A 19064-nucleotide genomic window follows, 5' to 3' on the forward strand; every position below is an offset into this window, starting at 1 on the left:
ATATGACTTAGGTTAAAATTACTAGTAAGAGAACATGGCCGTATCATGTTGTACTACCTTATATAATGCACTGTGAAGGGTATATCATTTCTGTGGCACTCTTCCCAAAACTCTATAAACTCAATAATCTGGAGAAAAACATCACACAAAACCAGACAAATTAAGGATGGTCTGCAGAATGCTTGGTCAGTACTTTCCAAAAGTGTCAAGATTGTGAAAGGAAAGAAAAGACTGAGAAACTGTCCCAGATTAGAAGAGACTAAAGGAAAGAACAAAATGTAACATGAAATCTTGGGTTGGACTCAGAAACAGAACAAGGATATGAATGGGGGGGGGGGGTGGAAATGGTGAAATCCTAATGAAATCTGTAGTTTAGTTAATAGTACAGTACAGATGTTTGTTTCTAAGTGTTGATAGATCCACCCTGATTATATGAGACGTTACATTAGGGAGACCTGAGTAATGGGTATTTAGGGACTTTCTGAACTGTCATGACCACTCTTTTGAAAGTCTAAAATTATCTCAAAATAAAAGTGCTAAAATTTTCTAAACTCTCAAAATGTTTTAAAATTTTTGTTGTGCCATATGAAAGTCACTCAGTGGTGTCCTCACTCTTTGTGACCCCATGGACTGCATAGGCCAGAATACTGGAGTGGGTAGCCTTGCCCTCCTCCAGGGGATCTTCCCAACCTAGGGATTGAACCCAGGTTTCCCACATTGCAGGTGGATTGTTTACCAGTTGAGTCACAGGAAAGCCCAAGAATACTGGAGTGGGTAGCCTATCCCTTCTCCAGGGGATCTTCCCAACCCAGAAATCGAACCAGGGTCTCCTGCATTGCAGGCGGATTCTTTACCAACTGATCTATCATTTTTGGCTCAGAACAAATGTCACTATAGTCATATAAAACATTAAAACATATAATTAATAGTTAGCTTAAAAATACATTAAGTACTTATGTATGTAACTTCCCCAGTGGCTAAGGGATAAAGAATATGCCTGCAATGCAGGAGACCCAGGGGACACAGATTCGATCCCTGGGTCGGGAAATGGCAACCACTCCAGTATTCTTGTCTGGGAAATCCCATGGAGAGAGGAGCCCGGTGGGCTGCAGAGAGTCGGATACGACTGAGTGCACACCCACACACACACTCACACACACACTTATGTATTAATATATATGTCCTTTTGATATGTATTATACAGAGCAACATTCCTACCCACAGGAGTTGATAATTTAGACAATCTGTTTGAAAACCATATTCCAAGTCAACATCAATGATGCTTAAGAAGAGAAAGCTCACTCTCACCATAGTAGTAAAAGAGCCTCAAGAATGCTTAATAGCGAGGCTGTATGCCCCACTGCATTCGCAGGGGCAGCAAAGGTAAGAACTCTCTGCATGGGGAAACACTGGAAGAGACTTTCTGAGGCCCACAAAGTCTGACCCCCACTAGCCCAGGCTATAGCACCCACAGCAGGGCCTTCACTTCATCTCCACCAAGGTTCTCATGCTTGCAAGCCCCCATTAGCTTATGCCATATATTTTATCAAAATGGGGAAATAAGCTTCTTACTGCCATAGTAGCAGAGTGGGGGGAGGGGTGGGGGGGCGGGAATCCATTAAGCACTGGTTATTTTAAAAAAAGAAAAAACACACAAAGAAAAAATGATGTTATCTTTCATTGAAGATCTTCATCTTATAAGAGCTGATGTCTACTGAAAGCTCACAATATGCCAAATCTTGTGTAAAGCTCTTTACATGCAGGACTTTGTCCAATCCTCCTAGCAGCCCCACTGAGGGAAGAACCGCTGTGTCCATATTGCAAATGAAGGAGCTGAGGTGAAGTGAGGTTGAGGAACATGCCCAAATTCACAAAGCTAGAAAAAAAGACATCCAGGACTCAAACAAAAGTCCATTTGACTTTAGACTTCATTTATCCCTTGTAATATACAACCAGGTCTCTTTATAGAGCAGAATTTCCAAGATGATATGAGTATGGGCAGAAGAGCCTGGAGGGCTCCATGGGGCCGCAAAGAGACACAACTGAGCAACTAACACACTTGAGTATGGGCATACCTACAAGACTGTAAGCAAGCTAAAAATATGTTTTAATCTTTTTGCAAACATATCTAAAGTGAACATATAACAAACACTTTTATAAACAAGTACATATACCACTTGGACGGAGAACTGTTTAATTTGCCACATGAGGACTTGGAACATGTTGAAACTTGACTCTGATTCCTTCAGCTTTTGTAGATCACAATAGAATGTACTAGGCACTCTGTCATCTCAATGCTAAAGTGTCAGGATTGTTAAATGCTAGCCAAATGACAAACATAACCACTTTGCCTACTTGGCTAGTCTAAGAAAGGGATGGAAGAGCAAAGATTATTCAGTCTCAGCTGTGTGTTGCTAAAGTGAAGATCATCCCCCAGGGTGTCATGGGGAAATATTAGGGAAACCTAAATTTTCCTCCAAAATTCTTTTCCCTTCCCTTGTTTGACAAAGCCTAACTCTCCCTCACCATCAGCAAGTCAAAAAAGCCTCTCTGGTTTGCTATGGAGATTAGACAGATGCTTTTTAGTAGGATGGTTAGAAGGAGAGGGCGGAAGAACTAATGGAGAGATTATGAGGAAATTATCTCATCACAGCATCTGTTCATAGCACTTTTATTTGCTCATTTAATAAATATGCATTTTAAGCACTGTCTATGTCACAGGCACAACTAGAGAAATAAAAATGAACAACACGTCTTTTGCCTTCCTAGTTCTTATAGGAAGTTCTTATAGTTCTTATAGTAGTTCAGTTTCCTAGGGAAAAGAGGTCACCAGCTCTAAGAGGATCAAAGTTGGTTCCATGTGAGTGAAATGGAGAAAACACATGTTTGCACTTAACTTTGCCTGGGAAAGTCAAGATATTGGAGGTTGAGGTATAAGTTAGGGTTCAACAGGCAGAGAAGAAGCACTGTGTTTCAGGAAGAGAGAATAGCATGTGCAAGATGATTAGCAGGAGTTCAGCATGACCACAGGTCAGGTTGCAAGCTGGGGAGTGGCAGTATATGAGGCTAGAAAGGCGGACAGGAGCCAAACCAAAGTAGGTAACTGTCTCGTCCTCTTACTAAATTATAGAACATGACTTATTCACCAGTTTATCCCTATCTCAGTGTATGCCATGTGGTAGGTTCTCACATAATATTAATAGTCCAACACAAAATTACGTGTAATTTTATGTCTCTCATAATCAGCTGGAGAAGGCAATGGCACCCCACTCCAGTACTCTGGCCTGGAAAATCCCATGGACGGAGAAGCCTGGTAGGCGGCAGTCCATGGGGTTGCTAAGAGTAAGACACGACTGAGCGACTTCACTGTCACTTTTCACTTTCATGCCTTGGAGAAGGAAATGGCAACCCACTCCAGTGTTCTTGCCTGGAGAATCCCAGGGACGGGGGAGCCTGGTGGGCTGCCGTCTATGGGGTCGCACAGAGTCGGATCACGATTATGCAGCAGCAGCAGCATAATCAGTTGTAAATCTAGATCCACTGTATTGTCAGATTTTTTTTTTTTAACTAATGTAGTATACTGCCCTCTAGTGGTTAAGAAACAATGGGCTTTCTATCACAGTGAATGCCAGTAGTTTCACCCGGATTTGCTCTCAGTTCAGTTCAGTTCAGTTCAGTCGCTCAGTCGTGTCCGACTCTTTGCGACCCCATGAATCGCAGCACGCCAGGCCTCCCTGTCCATCACCAACTCCCAGAATCCACCCAAACCCATGCCCATCGAGTCGGTGATGCCATCCAGCCATCTCATCCTCTGTCGTCCCCTTCTGCTCCTGCCCCCAATCCCTCCAAGCATCAGGGTCTTTTCCAATGAGTCAACTCTTCGCATCATGTGGCCAAAGTATTGGAGTTTCAGCTTCAACATCAGTCCTTCCAATGAACACCCAGGACTGATCTCCTTTAGGATGGACTGGTTGGATCTCCTTGCAGTCCAAGGGACTCTCAAGAGTCTTCTCCAACACCATAGTTCAAAAGCATCAATTCTTCGGCTATCCGCTTTCTTCACAGTCCAACACTCACATCCATACATGACTACTGGAAAAACCATAACCTTGACCAGACAGACCTTTGTTGGCAAAGTATGTCCCTGCTTTTTAATATGCTATCTAGGTTGGTCATAACTTTCCTTCCAAGGAGTAAGCATCTTTTAATTTCATGGCTGACATCACCATCTTCAGTGATTTTCAAACTCAAAAAAATAAAGTCTGACACTGTTTCCACTGTCTCCCCATCTATTTGCCATGAAGTGATGGGACCAGATGCCATGATCTTAGTTTTCTGAATGTTGAGTTTTAAGCCAACTTTTTCACTCTCCTCTTTGAATTTCATCAAGAGGCTTTTTAACCCCACTACAAAAAAAAGATTGAAGGCAAGAGGAGAAGGGGATGAAGAGGATAAGATGATTGGATGGCATCAATCATGGTTGGATGGACATGAGTTTGAGTAAACTCTGGGAGCTGGTAATGGACAGACAGACCTGGCGTGCTGCAGTCCATAGGGTCACAAAGAGTTGGACGGGACTGAGCAACTGAAATGACTACAAAATAAAAAGTTTAGAAAAGAACATGTGGTTGTTTTCATGCCTTAGCTATTGAAAATAATGCTGCAATGAACATGGGGGTTTGGACATCTTTTTGAGATAGTGAGTTCATTTCCTTCAGATAAATACCCAGAAATAGAAATGCCTGATTATGTGGTAGTATTGCTTTTCATTTTTTGAGGAATTTGAAAGTTGCTTGAAAGTTAACTAAATTTATTGTAGTAATCACTTTGCAATGAATGTATTATTTTGTACACATAAAAGTAATACAATGTAACATATCAGTTGTTTTGTTGCTCATCTGTGGCAAACTCTATGCTACACCATGGACTGTAGCCCACCAGGCTCCTCTCTCCATAGGATTTCCCAGGCAAGAATACTGGAGTGGGTTGCCATTTCCTTCTCCAGGGGATCTTCCCAACCCAGGGATCAAAGCCATGTCTCCTGCATTGCAAGCAGATTCTTTACCACTGAGCCACCAAGGGAAGACCCATCAATAACATCTCACTTTAAAAACAAAGTTATGCTAGTTACAACCAATAAGATACATTCACTCACTGATATCTTGCCACCCAGTTTGAAAATCAGTGCAAACGAAGCAACTGACAAAGGATTAATCTCCTAATTATATAAACAACTCATACAGCTCAGTATCAGAAAAACAACTCAATCAAAAAATGGGCAGAAGACATAAACAGACATTTCTTCAAAGAAGACAGACAGATGGCAAATAAACACATGAAAAAAGAAAAGATGCTCAGTGAACAATGTTGAACATTGCTCATTATTACAGAAATGCAAATCCAAACTACAAAGAGGTATCACCTCACCCCAGTAGAATGGCCATCATCAAAAAATCTATAAATAATCAATGCCGAGCACACGTGGAGGAAAGAGAACCCTCCTACTCTGTTGGTGGGAATGTAAATTGGTGCAGCCACTATGGAGAACAGTACAGAGATTCCTTAAAAAGCTAGGAACAGAACTACCATATGACCCAGCAACCCCACTTCTGGGCATATACCCTGAGAAGACCACAATTCTAAAAGACACATGTACTTCAATGTTCATTGCAGCACTATTTACAATAGCCAGGACATGGAAGCAACCATTGACAGATGAATGGATAAAGACGATGTGGTATATATATACACAATGGAATATTACCCAGCCATAAAAAATAATGAATTTGAGTCAGTTGTAATGAAATAGATAAACCTAGAGCTTGTTTTACAGAGTGAAAGAAGTCAGAAAGAGAAAGATTTTGTATATTAATGCATATGCACGGAATCTAGAAAAATAGTACTGATGAACTTATTTGCAGGGAAGGAATGGAGACGCAAATGTAGAGAATGGACTTGACACAGGAGGGGAAAGAGAGGGTAGGAGAAATTGAGGATATATACACACTCCCATGTGTAAAATAGATGGCTAGTGGGAAGCTGCTTAACACAGGGAGCCCAGCCTGGCACGCTAACATCCTAGAGGGAAGGGATGAGGGGAGGAGAGAGAGACTCATGAGGGAGGGGACATATAATCATTATTGCTGATTAGCACTGGAGTGCAGGCAGAAACCAACACACCATTGTGAAGCAATTATCCTCCACTTAGATAAAATAAATTTTAAAAAAGAAAATCAGTGGTCTCTGACAATACTTGTTTCATTTTAATATATTGTTTTATATATTTGGTGTTCCATGGTGGTTCAGACAGCAAAGAATCTACCCACAACGTGGGAGACCTGGGTTCAATCCCTGCATGGGGAAGATCCCCTGGAGAAGGGAATGGTTACCCACTCCATTATCCTTGCCTGGAGAATCCCATGGACAGAGGAGCCTGGTGGACTACAGCTGATGGGATCTCAAAGAGTCAGACACGACTGAGCAAATAACACTTTCATTTTCACTTTACATATATATATATATATATGTATATATATATATATATCACATAGACTATGATTAATGATATAATTCACTCTGAATGTAGATATGATCTACCTTCTTCTCCAAACAGTAAGTTGATTAAGCTCAATAATACAAATAATATAAATAAAAGTCTCCACGCATGCTAAATCGCTTCAGTTGTGTCTGACTCTGCGATCCTATGGACTGTAGCCTTCCAAGCTCCTCTGTCCATGGGATTCTCCAGGCAAGAATACTGGAGTGGGTTGCCATTTCTTCCTCCATACACTAATACTAATAGAAAGCTAAACCAGGTAAATATATTACATTTTCTAATTTATATACATTTCACATGCATTATCTCAAAGTCTCTACAAAAAGCCTCTCCACTTTTACTCTTCAGAGTTAAAGACTGAATTTCCTCAAGAATAGCAAGTCAAATATATGTAACAAAGTTTATTGTTACAAAAAAATGTAATAAAACACCCTAGATGACAATAGGAAAATTGTTAAATTACATGCATTCTTCTGATGAGCATTACACAACCATGAAGATAATGTTTGTAAAGAATACTTAATGAAACGGAGAAAAAACAATGATTCATTGCTAAGTGAGAAAAGAGGGAGCTATACTTAACAGTGTCTTAACTATGAGAGAAAACAAACGTGCCAGAAAGGAAACCAGGAAATGTATGCAACAAAACATTAGCAGTGGTGCTTTCTCAGTATATTTTTCACAATATCTACCTTGTGCATTTATTGCTTTTTTAAAATCAGGTAAGTCAAAAAATTAACAGCAAATGAGAATGTCTTCTTTGATAAAAGTGTACACATAAAAAGCTGAAGAATGCCCCTGAAAGCTTTCCTTTCCAAATTTCCTATGAAACTGAATTACAGCTCCTGTGATAGTTTTACCATATTGGAGGTTGAGTTTGCTTACCACAAAAGCACCTTCCAGGTTAAACAGGAAGTCTCCTGTACCTTCAGAATCAGAAGATGAGTAACCATAAATTTGCTTTTATTTGTTCCTATATATGAATATCAATGAAAATCCATCCTCCAAGAAATTCCTTGGAAAGGTTACATCAGAATGACTTTTATTCTGTGGTTTGCTCTTTTGAAAACAAAGTATGTAAAAAGTGAAAATGTTACTCATTCAGTTGTGTTTGACTCTTTGCAGCCAACCAGGTTCCTCCGTCCATGAAATTCTCCAGGCAAAAATACTAGATAATCATTCCCTTTTCCAGGGGGTCTTCCTGACCCAGACATTGAATAATGGATCTCCTATATTGCAGGAAGATTCTTTACCACCAGGGAAGCCTCAAACAAAGTATAGGAAAACACTATTAGTATTGCACTACCTAGTGCAAACTAGGTAGGCAAAAATACAGTATTACCATTCACACTGAGAGGAAACAAGACTAAGTTTACACTGCAATGCAGAGAAGCAGGATATAGCCCAGACTCGGGCTGTGAAGGGACATGTCCTAGAGAACATGACTACTACACTGAGACCTGAAGGGTGGGCTAGACAAGCAAAGACTGAGGAGAAAGAAGGGGTAGTTTCAAACTTCAGAAACAGCCTATGTCAAACTCTGCCCACTTCATCTTTCTTTTTTTTTCTGGTTGCCACAGCCATGTGGGATCTTAGTTCTCTAACCAGGGATCAAACCCACACCCCCTGCACTGCAAGCATGGAGTCTTAACCACTGGACCACCAGGGAAGTCTCTGCCCAATTTACATTTGTTTCATAATTCTCTGAATCAGAAAACTGAGAGAGCTTCTCAGCAAGAACAATTGAACCCATGAATTACCTATGCTCCTTCTTGAACCCAACTTAAGTGACAATTAAGGAATAAAAAAAAGAGAGCACAGAGGAGAAGACAGCATCAGACCTTTGAAGGCCAGAAAGCACAGGTCAACTGGGAACTGACTTGGATGGCGGAGGAAACCTAAATCCTCTGCTGCAGTCAGAGAAGACTACGAGCAAGCCGTCTCTCCTGAAAACCACAGAAGAGGCTCGGGTTAACCGAGGTAAGCGGAGGCGGACAAAGCAGGAGCTGAAAGCCTGTTTAAAACACAGCTGGACCCCACATCCAATTCCGCACACCATACAGGTAGGCATGGCCTCCTCTTTTACCAACCCAGGAACTCGTAACAAACCTAAGAATAAAAGAGAATTCTTCAGTCTGCTAAAGGGCCTTTAACATCTCTGTGACTCTTAAATGCTGAGAACCCCCCTTCAGGCCAACGTGGTATTTGCCCAGCTGGTGGGAATGTCTGCAGCTCAATTGAGCCCTGCAGCTCCAGGCACTGACCTCAGGCCAAGAGGCTCCTCGCACGGGGTCACACCCAGTCCCTGAGGGCAGTCTTCAGCCAGTAATTGGTAGATACGGGGTATAAATGCCAGGCCTCCTTGCCTCAAGGCAGGACAATTCTGAAAGGCATGACTATACACCATCAAGAGACAGAAAATACAACTTTTGTGAAGAAAAGATACCATTTACATCAGAGACAAAAATTTAAATTATCAATGTTGAATCTTTAAAAAAATATGCAAGACCTTTCTGGAAAAAAATTATACATATAATATCCAAAGACATATTAAAAGAAATAAATGAAAATATATACCATGTCATTGGATTTGAAGATGCACCGTCACAGAGTTCTTCCCATTGATCTTAACTATTTTTTGAGTGCAATTCCATTTAAAACATGAAAACTTAACAAACTAGTCTGAAAATTTATGTGAGTGAGGAAATGAATGAGAATAGCCCAGATACTATAAGGAGAAAAACACAGATGTATTTGCTATACAAAGACTTAATAGAAAGTCCTTACAAAATAAAATAATGTGGTATTAGCACAGATATAAAATCAATGGAGTAGATTAGAGAACCTCAAAACAAACTCATACAAGCAAAGAAACTTGACTTATGACAGAGCAGGCATTACAGATCAGTGGGGGGAGGATGGACGTGACCCTTGGGGATGTGCAGTGCTCAGATTGCCCTTTGTAAATAAAAGGAATGAAGCCTGTTGTCCGCGATCATACACATGGGTTAAGATGAAACACAACAACAGTGCACCCGAGGGGAATTCAGGATTGGAAAAACAAGATGAAAGTTCTGTGTTTTGGATATTTGGGCCCCTAGATAGTTAAGATGCATACCTAAGTGAGAATTTCAATGACCCCAGATTCTTGAATCTTCTTACAATAGAAAAGCACTAGTCATTAAATTGACATATTTGTTCATTGTTGGAGCTTCCCAAGTAGCTCAGTGGTAAAGAATTCTCCTGCCAATACAGGAGACACAGGAAACATGGATTCAATCCGTGGGTTGGGAAGATCCTTTGAAGAAGGGAATGGCAGCCCACTCCAGTATTCTTGCCTTGGAAATCACATGGACAGAAAAGCCTCGTGGGCCATAGTCCAAAAGGGTCACAAAGAGTCAAACATGACTTAGCAACTGAGCGTGCATGCGCACACGCACACACACACACACACACACACACACACACACACAGGTGACTATAATATTTCCCAGCCAGAAAATTCATATATATACTAACAAGCTCCTCCACTGCCTCTTAGAGCAATCTCTACCAAAAAAGCTGTTTTCTAAGCTATAACCCTCAGGAAGGTTCCTGAATAAAACTTGACTCATAGCTTTTACGTCCAAGGTCGGGGTGGCACCAGGAGGAGCAACCCCACGTCCAAGGTAAGAGAAAACCAAGTAAGATGGTAGGCACTGAGAGAAGGCATCAGAGGGCAGACAGACAGAAACCACAATCACAGACAACCAGCCAATCTGATCACAGGACCACAGCCTTGTCTAACTCAACAAAACTAAGACATGCCATGTGGGGCTACCCAAGACAGACGGGTCATGGTGGAGAGGTCAGACAGAATGTGGTCCACTGGAGAAGAGAATGGCAAACTGCTTCAGTATTCTTGCCTTAAGAACCCCATGAACAGTATGAAAAGGCAAAAAGATAGGATACTGAAAGATGAACTCCCCAGATCGGTAGGTGCCCAATATGCTACTAGAGATCAGTGGAGAAATAACTCCTGAAGGGATGGAGCCAATGCAAAAACAACACCCCAGTTGTGGATTGGACTGGTGATAGAAGCAAGTTTCGATGCTGTAAAGAGCAATATTGCATAGGAACCTGGAACGTTAGGTCCATGAATCAAGGCAAATTGGAAGTGGTCAAACAGGAGATGACAAGAGTTAACATTGACATTCTAGGAATCAGCAAACTAAGATGGACTGAAATGGGTGAATTTAAGTCAGATGACCATATATGTACTACTGTGGGCAAGAATCCCTTAGAAGAAATGGAGTAGCCATCATAGTCAACAAAAGAGTCCAAAATGCAGTTCTTGGATACAATCTCAAAAACGACAGAATGATCTCTGTTCCTTTCCAAGGCAAACCATTCAATATCACAGTAATCCAAGTCTATGCCCTGACCAGTAACACTGAAGAAGCTGAAGTTGAACAGTTCTATGAAGACCTACAAGACCTTCTAGAACTAACACCCAAAAAAGATGTCCTTTTCATTATAGGGGGCTGGAAGGCAAAAGTAGGAAGTCAAGAAACACCTAGGGTAACAGGCAAATTTGGCCTTGAAGTACAGAATGAAGCAGGGCAAAGGCTAATAGAGTTCTGCCAAGAGAACACACTGGTCATAGAAAACACCCTCTTCCAACAACACAAGAGAAGACTCTACACAGGGACATGACCAGATGGTCAACACTGAAATCAGATTGATTATATTCTTTGCAGCCAAAGATGGAGAAGCTCTATACAGTCAGCAAAAACAAGACTGGGGGCTGACTGTGGGTCAGATCATGAACTCCTTATTGCAAAATTCAGACTGAAATTGAAGAAAGTGGAGAAAACCACCAGACCATTCAGGTAAGATCTAAATCAAATCCCTTATGACTATACAGTGGAAGTGAGAAATAGATTTAAGGGACTAGATCTGATAGACAGATTGCCTGATGAACTATGAACAGAGGTTCATGACATTGTGCAGGAGGCAGGAATCAAGACTATCCACAAGAAAAAGAAATGCAAAAAAGCAAAATGGCTGTCTGAGGAGGCCTTACAAATAGCTGTGAAAAGAAGGGAAGCAAAAAACAAAGGAAAAAAGGAAAGATACTCCCATCTGAATGCAGAGTTCCAAAGAATGGCAAGGAGGGATAAGAAAGCCATCCTCAGTGATCAGTGCAAAGAAATACAGAAAAATAATAGAATGGGAAAGACTAGAGATCTCTTCAAGAAAATGGAGATACCAAGGGAATATTTTATGCAAAGATGGGCTCAATAAAGGACAGAAACTGTATGGACCTAATAGAAGCAGAAGATATTAAGAAGAGGTGGCAAGAATACACAGAAGAACTATACAAAAAATATCTTCATGACCGAGATAATCATGACAGTGTGATCACTCACCTAGAGCCAGATATCCTGGAATGTGAAGTCAAGTGGGCCTTAGGAAGCATCACTGCGAACAAAGCTAGTAGAGGTGATGGAATTCCAGTTGAGCTATTTCAAATCCTGAAAGATGATGCTATGAAAGTGCTGCACTCAATATGCCAGCAAATTTGGAAAACTCAGCAGTGGCCACAGGACTGGAAAAGGTCATTTTCATTCCAATCCCAAAGAAAGGCAATGACAAAGAATGTTTGAACTACCGCACTATTGCACTCATCTCACACGCTAGTAAAGTAATGCTTAAAATTCTCCAAGCCGGGCTTCAGCAATATGTGAACTGTGAACTTCCAGATGTTCAAGCTGGTTTTAGAAAAGGCAGAGGAACCAGAGATCAAATTGCCAACATATGCTGCATTGTCAAAAAAGCAAGAAAGTTCCAGAAGAACATCTACTTCTGATTTATTGACTATGCCAAAACCTTTGACTGTATGGATCACAACAAACTGTGGAAAATTCTGAAAGAGATGGGCATACCAAACCACCTGACCTGCCTCTTGAGAAACCTGTATGCAGGTCAGGAAGCAACAGTTAGAACTGGACATGGAACAACAGACTGGTTCCAAATAGGAAAAGGAGTACGTCAAGGTTGTATATTGTCACCCTGCCTATTTAATTTATATGCAGAGTACATGATGAGAAACGCTGGGCTGGAGGAGGCACATGCTGGAATCAAGATTGCTGGGAGAAATATCAATAACTTCAGATATGCAGCTGACACCACCCTTATGGCAGAAAGTGAAGAAGAGCTAAAAAGCCTTTTGATGAAAGTGAAAGAGGAGAGTGAAAAAGTTGGCTTAAAGTTCAACATTCAGAAAACCAAGATCATGGCATCCGGTCCCATCACTTCACAGCAAATAGATGAGGAAACAATGGAAACAGTGTCAGACTTTATTTTTCTGGTCTCCAAAATCACTGCGGATGGTGATTGCAGCCATGAAATTAAAAGACGCTTACTCCTTAGAAGAAAAGTTATGACCAACCTAGATAGCATCTTAAAAAGCAGAGACATTACTTTGTCAACAAAGGCCCATCTCGTCAAGGCTATGGTTTTTCCAGTCGTCATGTATGGATGTGAGTGTTGGACTATAAAGAAAGCTGAGTGCCGAAGAATTGATGCTTTTGAACTGTGGTGTTGGAGAAGACTCTTGAGAGTCCCTTGGACTGCAAGGAGATCCAACCAGTCCATCCTAAAGGAGACCAGTCCTGGGTGTTCATTGGAAGGACTGATGTTGAAGCTGAAACTCCAATACTTTGGCCACATAATGCGAAGAGTTGACTTATTGGAAAAGACCCTGATGCTGGGAGGGATTGAGGGCAGGAGGAGAAGGGAACAACAGAGGATGAGATGGTGGATAGCATCACTGACTCAATGAACATGGGTTTGGGTGGACTCCGGGAATTGGTGATGGACAGGATGTGTGGTTCATGAGATTGCAAAGAGTCGGACATGACTGAGCAACTGAACTGAACTGACTGAAATAGACACCTTTGACCCCAGTAGGATATCGGCTGACAGCCTCCACCTGTTGTACCTGCACGATCCAGCACCACATTCAAAGCAATGCCTCACTCCCCTAGGCCTGCTCCCTGTGACTGATAGTGAGTGGACTAGAGGAGGACCATTCTGGCCAATGGGGACTCCTTTAGTGGGGCGTCTTTAGCTCACAGCTGTCCCACCAGCCTGGTCAAGACTCTCTGAGCTGCTGCTTCCTTCCTTCTCTCCTTTTTTGGTGGCCAGACCCATGTCATAATGTCAAAACTTTCCTAGCTAATACCTGCTCCTCTTCACTTTATCCTTCACAGGTGTTTCCTCCTAATAAACCTCGTACATCTCCATCCTATCATGGTATCTGCTTTTCAGAGGAACTGAACTGAACAGTTGGTACTAGCAAACGGTCCAAGAAGGCAGCCTCTAGGGCAGAGATTGGATTGCTCACTGGCCGGCAAGGAAATCCCAACCTCAGTGGGATGTGGGCCACAGATCGTCCCTGGCACAAGGCGGTGTCTCAACTGCTGAGTGTTTCACAGATGATGGCCTGGGGAAACATACCCAGTGGAGAAAATCAAGCTTACCCATGCAATGAATGAGACCTTTAAAAGACACAAGAGGGCCAGCGCCTGCAAAGACAGGGGCTAGTCTTTACAAGTGAATGGAAGCCCTTCTGAGGGATAACGATAAACTGAGGGCAGTTAGTGAGAAGTTCAAGGCTAAGTCTGAGAGCCAGCGTGTGCTTGTGGTGGCCCTTCTTACAAAGCCATCCTTCTCTCCCCGCAGTGGCCAAGAATACAGCTCAGGAGCAATCACGGGACTTTGCAGATTTACAACTGGGAGCTGCAGAGATGATTCAACACTGTTACACTAAGGTCAGAGCCCTGAAACATGGGATGGGGACATCTGCGTGGATGTCCCCCAGTATTGAGGCTCAACACACCCCCAATTCTGTGCTCACTGTCCTACCACCAGCCCCAAACTACAGAGAGGAGCCAGCACTGAAGTTCTTAGTGGTGCTGGTACCTCTCTCACCAGACGCTTGTTTGCAGACCCTCCAGGTCCAGCACTTCCCAGCGGTATTGTGCTGGGATGTAATAACAGTTATCTGCCTAGCAGCCAGGAGAGGAAGTGGGGACAACTCTGAGAATACTCATTGGGCTGTGGTGGAGAAGCCTCAGTAGGGGCTTACTGTCTTAGGAGAAATGGGGCAAAAAATGATGATCATTTCCCAAGTCTTAGGTGAGCCCCTGCGTCAGGCCACCAAGTCAGGGTCCTTGGCTCTGAACAGGAAAGAACTCAACAGAGAGCCTTAAGGAAGTGAAAGCCGTTTTATTCAGGGAGATACACATCCAAAGACAGAGCATGGGCCATGTCGGAGACTAGACTTGTATCCTAAGCAAGCAGTCAGAGTCTTGGAAATTGAGAGTGGCCCCAAGGTGTGGGAGTGATTCGTTTTTGTGGGTTTTTTTTTTTAATGTTATTTTATTGTGGTGAAAGTCATCTAACATAAAACATATTATTTTAACTGTATTTATCTATACATTTCAGTGGCAGTAAAGTACATTCTGAGAATGGCTAGTTTTTATGGGCTGAATAACTTCATTTTCTGATGAGTGGGAGGATTATTCTTAATCCAACTATTTTGGGGAAGGGGTGAAGATTTCCAAGAATTGGGCCATCACCCACTTTTTGGCCTTTCATGGTTGTCCTCAGAGCTGTCCTGGCACCTGTGGGTGAGTCAGTTAACATGGTGATGTATTACAATGAGTGTGTAATGAGGCTCCTAGTCTACTATAGTCCAGTCTCCTGCAATCTTGGGCCTGTGCACCAAGTCGTTTCAGTCATGTCTGACTCTGCGACTATGGGCTGTAGCCCACCAGGCTCCTCTGTCCACGGGAGTCTCCAGGCAGGAATACTGAAGTGGGTTGCCATGCCGTCCTCCAGGGGATCTTCCCCAACCAGGGATGAACCCTGCGACTCTTACGTCTCCTGCGTTAGCAGGTGGGTTCTCCACCACTTGTGATGCCTGGGAAGCCCGTCTTGGGCCTAGTAGTTTGTAACTGGTTTTTGTTGTATCCTGTTCTTCTCGATAGTTATGCTATCCTTTTCATGGTTGTGCCCTGCCCCTTTCTTCCTGTCTCATTACAAGGGGTAAGTGCTGCTTCTTATGGAAGACAGTGCTGTCGCTAAGAACTTCAGTACCAGTTATCTGTAATCCATGCCTAAATGTAGGAAAAGACAGCACAGAGCCAGGCTCACTAGTGGTGACAGACATGATGAGTCCCCAGAATAAGAGAAACCAGGCAGCAGCACTAAATTGCAGAAGTCAAGGGACCACAGTTACCATAACAACCAGCAAGGTTAAAGTGGCAGCTGAGAGAACTTAGCTGGCAGACAGAGAATTAATAGAAATTTAGGTTTCTAGGGACAAAATGCCCAGGCACCCTTCAAAGGTACAACTTAACATCTGCAATCAGAGGTAGGAATGGAGGAGCAGCTGGCTGAGGACAGTGGTCCCAGCAAAGAGCCACACCACCTTGCTCAGTCCCCAGACCTGAGCCCATCGTCAGATATGGAACCACCGAATGAAGAGATAGCCAGGTTCCCAGAAAGAAGGACCCTGTAATACATCCAGCAAAGATACACTGTAAAGAGTCCCTCAGTCCTTGCCTAGAGGGACCATTTTAGTGGATAAACACTGAAAAAAGGGGAATAAACCAAATATTAAGGAATATTGCACAGGATATCAGTGCACCATGATTGTAAGCAACTAGAGGATATGATCTACAGAAAAAAGGGACTAAACTAAGGGGGGAAAATATATGAAATCTAAGAAACAAGGTGGCCTTAGTGGCCACAAGAACACACCTGCCAGCCCTCCAGACTATAGGAGAACATCGACCAGGCATCCTAATGGCTGTGCTCAGAAACCCAGCCCAGCCTGCGCTTTCCATGTGCTAGTCCCAGCAAATTATTCCATTACTAAGGAAGGCTTATTCCTGGGAGACCCACGACTCTTCTCATGGGCCACACGAAAGCTTGCTTAACCTTCCTTCCATCAAACCCTCCATCCCTGAGGGTCAGACTCGGCTTCTGATCTGATAGATTCCCTCAGCCTCTCCAATATCCTTGTTTCTACTCACAGGCATTTGATAATAAATTATTTGCTCATTTATCCCCATCTTGGCATTTAGTTCTTAGAAGACCCAAAGCCAACACAGGAAAAGGATTTTTTTCTTAAATTCCCAGGATAATGGTAAAGGAAGATTCCAGCTAAGCACCAAGCCTAGAAAGCAATAGTTTAGACAGATGCAGAAGAGATGACTGTAAGAACATAAAAAGAGGGAATTCCCTGAAGGTCCAATGGTTAGGATGCCGCATTTTCATAGCCAGTGAACTAAGACCCCACAAGCAGTGCAGCTGGGGAAAAAAATCAACAACAAAAAACATAAAAATGATAGAAAGTCTACCCTGTTTGATGTTATTTATTACTCTGCAATCTGGAAGAGCATGAACTACAATTAAAAGCTAAATGGAAAATCGTGATTTCTTAATAAAAACCAAAACAAAAGATTGAACAAGAAATAAATATGTTCATAGGACACTATATGACAAGAGCAAAAAATTATCATTTATATGAAAGTGAAAGTGAAAGTCCCTCAGTCATGTCCGACTCTTTGCGACCCCATGGACTATAGAGTCCATGGAATTCTCCAGGCCAGAATACTGGAGTGGGTTGTCTTTTCCTTCTCCAGGGGATCTTCCCAACCCAGGGATCAAATCCAGGTCTCCCACATTGCAGGTGGATTCTTTACCAGCTGAGCCACAAGGGAAACCCATTATTTATATAAGGGAAGTCCATTATTTATATAGTTAATTATTAAATATTAATTTAATATATTAGTAAATAATTTACAGGTTGAAAGGAAATGTGGTATGGGGAAAAGAGTAAAGAATGCTATAAGAACTACAATGAAGTGAAAAAGTGAAAGTGTTAGTCACTCAGTTGTATCCAACTCTGTGACACCATGGACTGTAACCTACCAGCCTACTCTGTCCATGGACATCTCCAGGCAAGAATACTGGAGTGGGTAGACTTTCCCTTCTCCAGGGGGTCTTCCCAACCCAGGAATCAAACTCACGTCTCCCACATTGCAGGCAGATTCTTTACTGTCTGAGGGACAAGGAAGCCCAAGAACTGCAGTAGAAGGTGAATGTATCACATACACAACTGAACTATCAAGAATGACAGCATAAGCTCGTTGCCTAGAAATATGGAGATAAATACTAATATTAATAGAAAAAAAAACTAAAAGAATTAAAAGTGATTATCACTGGGAAGAAAGAATGGAGATAGAGCTGGTGATTATTTCATGAACACTTGTAATGTTTTAAGCCTTTTTTATTATTTATTTTTGACTGTGCTGAGTCTTTGTTGGTAAACACAGACTCTCTCTAGTTGCAGCGATTAACGGCTACACTTTTTCCAGTGTGTGGGCTTCTCATTGCAGCAGCTTCTTTTGTCACAGGGCATGGGCTCTAGGGCATGCTGGCTTCAGCAGCTGCAGGATGTGAGCTGAGAAGTTGCAGTGTGGCTCTAGGGTGTGCGGGCTTCAGTAGCTGCTGCATAAAGGCTCAGTAGTTGCGGCTCATGGGCTAAGTTGCCCTACAGCGCATGGAATCTTCCTGGACCAGGGATTGAACCCATATATGTCCTCTGCACTGACAAGTGGGTTCTTAACCACTAGACCACCTGGGAAGCCCCAACACTTGGAGATTTTTAAGCTGTATGTACATTTGGTAAAGTTTAAAATAAAAATAATTATTAAAAATCAACAATTTGCATATGTAGAATGTATAGTTATTAGAAGTCAACAAAAAATAAACATCATAATGTGAATAAACAAACAATTCATAAAAAACTGAAAATATGAATTAAATGTAAAAACATTTTATTTCTAATTAAATTAATTAAAAATTGTAAAACAGTAATGAAATTATGTCTAGATCTATACCCAAGAGAATTGAAAGCATATTTCCACATTAAAAACTTGTACATGAATATTCATATCAACTTCTTCATAGTAACTTAAAAAAGTTGGTAGACCCAAATGTCCAGCAACTGATGAATGGATCAATAAAATGCAATATATCCATGTAGTAGAATATTATTCAGTGATTAAAAAGGAAATGAAGTACTGACACATGCTACAACATGAATGAATCTTAAAAACACACTAAATGGGAAAAGTCAGTCAAAAAATGTCACATATTGTATGATTCATTTATATGAAATGTCCAGAACAGGCAAATCTACAGAAGCAGAACATAGTCTAGTGGTAGCCAGAGACTTGTGGAGGAAATAGGGAGTTTTTGCTCATGGGTACAGACTTTTTTATAGAATTGTGAAAATATTATGAAATTAGATAATGGTGATGATTGCACAGCTCTATGAAGGTGTTAAAAAACCACTGAACTGTATACTTTATAAAGGCAAGTGTTATGGTATGAGAATATATTTCAATAAAGCTGTTGTAAAATTAAAACCACCAAAAAAAAAAAA

The sequence above is a fragment of the Odocoileus virginianus genome, chromosome 10, assembly GCF_023699985.2.
Source record: "Odocoileus virginianus isolate 20LAN1187 ecotype Illinois chromosome 10, Ovbor_1.2, whole genome shotgun sequence".
NCBI lineage: Eukaryota > Metazoa > Chordata > Mammalia > Artiodactyla > Cervidae > Odocoileus > Odocoileus virginianus.